The sequence below is a fragment of the Miscanthus floridulus genome, chromosome 15 (assembly GCF_019320115.1).
Source record: "Miscanthus floridulus cultivar M001 chromosome 15, ASM1932011v1, whole genome shotgun sequence".
NCBI classification, from domain to species: Eukaryota; Viridiplantae; Streptophyta; class Magnoliopsida; order Poales; family Poaceae; genus Miscanthus; species Miscanthus floridulus.
The window spans coordinates 34,533,729-34,539,731 of NC_089594.1; the positions used below are offsets into that span (position 1 = coordinate 34,533,729).

Below are 6,003 nucleotides of genomic sequence, written 5' to 3' on the forward strand. Positions count from 1 at the left end.
CGGCCACGTGGGGCCTGTGCTGTCCAAACATTGCCCGCACCTCCTAACCCCACACGGAGACCGCTCGTGCCCCCTCTACTTCCTCCGCCCAGACGCTTGCTATGGTAGGTGGGTCCCTAATAGCGACACCCGATCTATTTTTAAAATATCTGGTTGAAACATTTGCAACACACGTCTAAAGACAGATAAAACACTTGAAACATGTGCCTAAAACACTTGAAAAACACCTGAAAACATTTAAAAAACCATTGAAAAACATATGCAACATACAGATAAAACACTTGCAACATATGTGTGAAACATAAGCAACATTCAGATAAATACACTTGCAACATACGATTGAAAAACAGATGAAATATTTGGAACATACGCTTGCAACATACGTGTACAACTATTGCAGCATATGAAACATCTCATTCTACTTTTGCAATAACCATATGAAACGCTTACAACATACCTCTGAAACATTTGAAACACTCGAAACATACATTTGCAACATTCGCTTTGAAGCGCAATGTTGTTCTAGGCCTAGGCCTTCGAACACCGGTTGCCGCTCAAGTGAAATCAGACACGAAAGATGGCGGAAACAAGACTCGTGCGAAAACAAGAATCGAGATTTTATTGCACTTGTTCCTCTCCTCTTACACCCTCTATGGAGGGGCTATTTATACACCCTTGGAAGCTTTTCACTGGTCGAGAATGCCCTTACAACCACCCTGTATTCGATGAATATTCCCTACTGTCGTGGGCTGGTTCGCCATCCGGAGTCCCTGCCTACCCCAGGTACTGCCGATCTGAGGGGCGCCGACCAACTTCACCTCCTATCGCCCTCCCAACCGACCAAGCGGGTCCCAGGCAGGGAGGAGCTGTCGGCCGCGTGAAGATGGCTGGCTCGCCGGAGACGGAACCTGAAACAAAGAACTGACAAAACATCACCACCTATTCGCCTAAGCGAATAGTTTATTCCCGGCTACACGCCCAGGCCTCGTCAGGTCGGTCTAGCGCGCCCCTCCTCGCAATAGCGAAAAGGTGCTAACGGACCGTGGCTGGCGCCGCCTTCATTTCGCCTCGCCGAGATGGTCATTGAAATCATGATCCCCTTCTCCTCCTGCCTATGTTCCTAACATTTCGCTCAAGCGAAAAGACGGGCGCAACGGCTGGCCGGCACTGCCAGACTTTAGCGTCCCTACGTTTCGCCTCCACGAGATCCCTTTCGCACTTGCCCTACGCGTCTGGATCGGCGAAATGAACCCCACGGGGTGCCCATAAGTGGGGCTTGCCCCCAACACGCAACTTCTACTCCCTGCTTGGACAAATTGAGGCTCGAAACATACATTTGCCGCGCATGACAGAGGCGGCACCAGTGGCAGCGATGTGCCAGCAGATATCCACCCTGGCGAACATGTGTAGAAGCTGGTACTGTATGTTCCATGGGTAGAGAGATGTGAGGCTGTTGGGCAGCCACGTTGCGTCCGGAGATCGATTAAAGCCATCCGGACAGCCTAATCCTATCAATTTCGATAATAAATTGATAGATTTGGGTCACCAACTCACCATGTGTGTGCACTGACCAATACATAAATATACCACGTGGCTGGACTAATAAAGTTCTCTCAGCTAGAACTCTATATAAGACAATTGGCAACTTCAGCGGAACACGTACAGAACACCACATACCATATATACATAGAATAGAGGATAATGGATCCCGAAATAGCGACGACGACTTTACGGATGCGGCCGCTCTCAGTCCGCGTTTCGAAACCAGGGGGGAAGGAGTACGGCGGCGGCAGCATGGCGTCTCCGGCAGTGCCGGAGCCCCTCAGCCCCACCGCTCGCCTCTTCAAGGATTTGTACATTATCGCCTTGATGGAGACTGACATGCCCATCGACCATGACGCTGTCCGCCGTGGTATGCTAAGAGTTGCCCGCCACCCCCGCTTCTGCTCCATCCAGACCACCGACGACGGGAGCGGCGATGGCATGCCACGGTGGTTGCGAACCACGGTAAATGTAGACGACCACCTCATCGTCGTCCCAGGGCTACACGCGGCGACCAACCCAGAGCAAGCTCTGGAGGACTACGTGGCCTCGCTGTCCACGCTGCCCATGGACTTCTCCCGCCCGCTCTGGGAGGTCCATCTCCTCAACTTCCCAGCCTCCTCCACGGTTGCGCCGACCGCCGTATTTCGCTTCCACCACTCGCTCGGAGACGGCATCTCGCTGCTGTCGCTCCTCCTCGCGTCCTGCCGTAGCGCGGCGAGCCCGGAGGCGCTGCCGTCCATGCCGCCACCAGGACGGCGCAAGGCAGGCCAGCAGATCTACTCCCGGCCGCGCCCGCCACGGTCCGCTGGCATCTTGGCGTTCGCCATGTGGATCTGGTCCTTGGTCATGCTGTCCTGGAATACCATGGTGGATGTGGCTCGCTTCGTTTTCACCGTGATGTTCTTGAGCGACCCAGACACGCCCTTCAAGCAGTCGGCCGACAACATGAGAGTACAGAGCACCAGGCGCGTCGTGCACCAAAGCCTTAGCCTTGATGACATCAAGTACATCAAGAACGCAATGAACTGCGTAAGTACTCACGAATATATATTTTGTAGCCACTTTTGAGTTACGATAATTATTATGCTAATTTACAAGATTATAGTAACTTCTTACTAAGTGATTTACTATAATGTCATGATAAATATCCCCATGCGCTATCGTAACATAATTATCGTAAATATGTATTGACATTATCATAAATTAGTATATAGAATTATCGTAAATAGAGATGGCTATAGAATAACTATGGTGATTAACAAATAGTTTTCGTATTACAATGGTGATTAACAAATAGTTTTCTTTTAAAAAATATCTGGCAGAAAGTGACCGACGTGCTATTTGGGGTGACTTCTGCTGCTCTGTCAAGGTATTATTTTCGGAAAATCGGTAAGTGCATGTCCATCCCGACCTATAATATAAGCTAATTAAGGGATCCAAGTTTATTTGTCCAAAGTAATTATTTATATTTAACTAACTTTACAGTGAAATTAAAAGTATGTCCACCAGATCAAATAGATTATAGAACTGCATTTCATTAAGCTATCTAGCATCTAATGATGCAAATTTGATGTGATAAATATTACTGTTTTTAGTAAAGATTAATCAAATTTAAATAGTTTGACTTAGGACAAATCTACACATATTTTATTAAGACCAAAGGGAGTATACTTTTCTATCACTCTCCATATAATGTTGCACAAATTCACCCGTCCGGCCTGCAGGTGACACTGGCACAAAAAGGAAGAATGTCTGCATTCGAGCACTCATCCCTGTCAATATGAGATCGGCACCTGGCCTACAGGTGAGAATCAACTGATAATGCATGGTTTAACTTGCATGCATGCATCAATGAAACTTATTATATATTGCAGGTGACAACATGCATGCTGCACGTACTATTTATATATACATGATAATAAATATGGAAATGCTGATCGACATTCTTTCATGCAATATCCTTAATCAGGCATTAGCTGACATGCTAGACTCTAGCAAGAGCAAAGATGTAGCATGGGGAAATCAACTGGGCTACATCCTTCTGCCGTTGCATATAGCCTCGTACAGTGATCCCCTGGAATACATTCGTAAGGCCAAGAAGACGGCGGACAGGAAAAAGTTCTCGTTAGAAGCTTTCTTCACCCATGCAGTTGTTGAAATAACCACCAAACTCTTTGGTGCCAAGGTATACGCTCCAACAGATGTATTTCTTTTTTTGTGTGTGTGATTACACAATACAACTCAGACACCCACGACGCACGTCTATGAACGTACGCACGCACACTCACCCCTATGAACGCACGTACATAAACCCTACCCCTATGAACTTCTTTGAAGACAGGAACGTCGCCTACCACCGAAAGCACAACATCGTTAAATTAATCCTAAAATATTTGCTCCCACATGGAGTCGAACCCAGGTGCTAGTAACCACTAGGCTACATGCACTCACACAACAAATGTATTTCAGATTCCTCATTTTTCATTCTATATTTTCAAAGTCATTTTTGAACGGTGGTAGTCTCGACTAATGCCAAAATAGCAGAGAGAGAGAGAGACACTATACATCAGAGATGTGTAATGCTGGTAGGGTGAGCTCAGCTACGTCGTCAAACATACCCTTCGTCCAAAATAATAATCGTATTTGACCAGAATAAATTAAAAGTCGTACAAAATAGATTTTTGACCCTTGATTTATCTTATAATATTTAGTTAATTGCTAAAATATCAATATCATCTCACAGTAGAACATAAATTTATTGATGCAAGTCTATTGATCTAACCTTGCATATAATTAATTTGACTCATTGTTGGTCAAAATTTATGAAGTTTTTCTCTGATCAATATAATTATCATTTCTGGATTGAGAAACTAGATTCTATAACCTAGCTAGGGCAAACTCTGACATTTAACTATTTATTTAGGATAAAACTTAGAAAAAAGCTTAAAATTTTCAATTAAACATGCATTCAAGCTAGCTAATGCTTCATTTCAGTTTATATATATTTTGTCTCCGATCGACAGAATTGTATGTGTAAATTTTACATATATAAAACCAGGCAACAGCTCTTGTCTTCGAACGCTTGCTCGGTCATACTACCATATCAATCTCAAGTCTGATGGGACCAGTGGAGAAGGTAGTTCTTTTTGGGCACCCGATCGTCTCCATTGCGCCGACCACGCCTTTGGCTTGCCAGAAGTAAGTTCTAATAATTACAAAGCAATCAGCTCTAAATTAAGATACTACTTACTATTTCATTCGGGTCGGTACATTTTATATATTTTCAATTCTGGAGGCAAAGTATTTATTGAGTATATATAATTAGTTTATTTAATGAAAGTTAAAATACCATAAAAACTTTTGCTAGAAACTCTGCACCCGTTACATGCATGCAAAGGTATCAGGCATATATAGACACTATCATCCGCATGACTAAATGGTGATTGATTGATAAATGGTACTCCCTCCATCCCAAATTGTAAGTCATTCCAAGAATCTTGGAGAGTCAAAGCATCTCAAGTTTGACCAAGTTTATATAATAAGATAATAACATTTATGATACCAACTAAGTATTAATAGATTCTTTGTTAATTATATTTTTATAGTATACCTATTTGATGTCATAAATCTTTGTAATTTTTTTTATAATTTTGGTCAAACTTGAGAAGCTTTGACTCTCCAAGATTCTTGGAATGACTTACAATTTGGGATGGAGGGAGTAACTAACAACACAAAACTTACCAAATTTATGTGCTTATTTAATTCAAAATGGCCATTATATTCCCAAAATTTCTTATATTTAGGTACAATATTTGAATGCTTCTATACACTACATTCAAGAAGAAGAAGGGAGTAACTTACAACCAGTTAATTTCTTCTTTCCAACATATATAAATAAATGAAGTCGTCTAGCGATGGAAAATTAGGCAATAGTACTCTGGTTCTTTTTTGTGCAAGTTTACTGATGAGAGACCAAACAAGTTGTGGATTTTATCTAATGCATTGGTTTGCTACCTTGCTTGTAGGCTCTTTCCTTGACCTTCCAGAGTTACATGAACACTGTAAGGGCAGTCCTTGCGGTTGATGACACAAGAATTCCAGATTACCATGTTATTTTGGATGACTTGGCTACGTCCCTTCAGATCATCCGAGATGCGGTTTCAAAAGAATAAGAGGACTGGATCAACCTGTCTAATATAGAAGTTCCATGCTATCACAAAAATAAAACTGTCTAGTTTGTTGTTATTTATGAGAATAAAAAAACAGTATGTTTGAATTTGTGTCCTACTCAGAATTGTCAAATTTCAGATAACGGTATTACTCAACATTATGCACAAATAAAAAAATTATCTATAGTGTTGCATAAGATGTCAAAAAAGACATGTTTGTTGTATCACAGCTTCTTTCTGCCATGGGAACACCGTCACTAGTGCAAAAAGGACGGAAACCCCAGCCGTC

The 6,003-nt window shown here is 42.8% G+C and overlaps 1 pseudogene; it reads left to right on the plus strand.

The window, feature by feature from the left end:
* Window positions 1-1,701: 1,701 nt before the first annotated feature.
* On the plus strand, window positions 1,702-5,717 carry LOC136509387 (wax ester synthase/diacylglycerol acyltransferase 11-like; annotated as a pseudogene).
* Window positions 5,718-6,003: the final 286 nt, after the last annotated feature.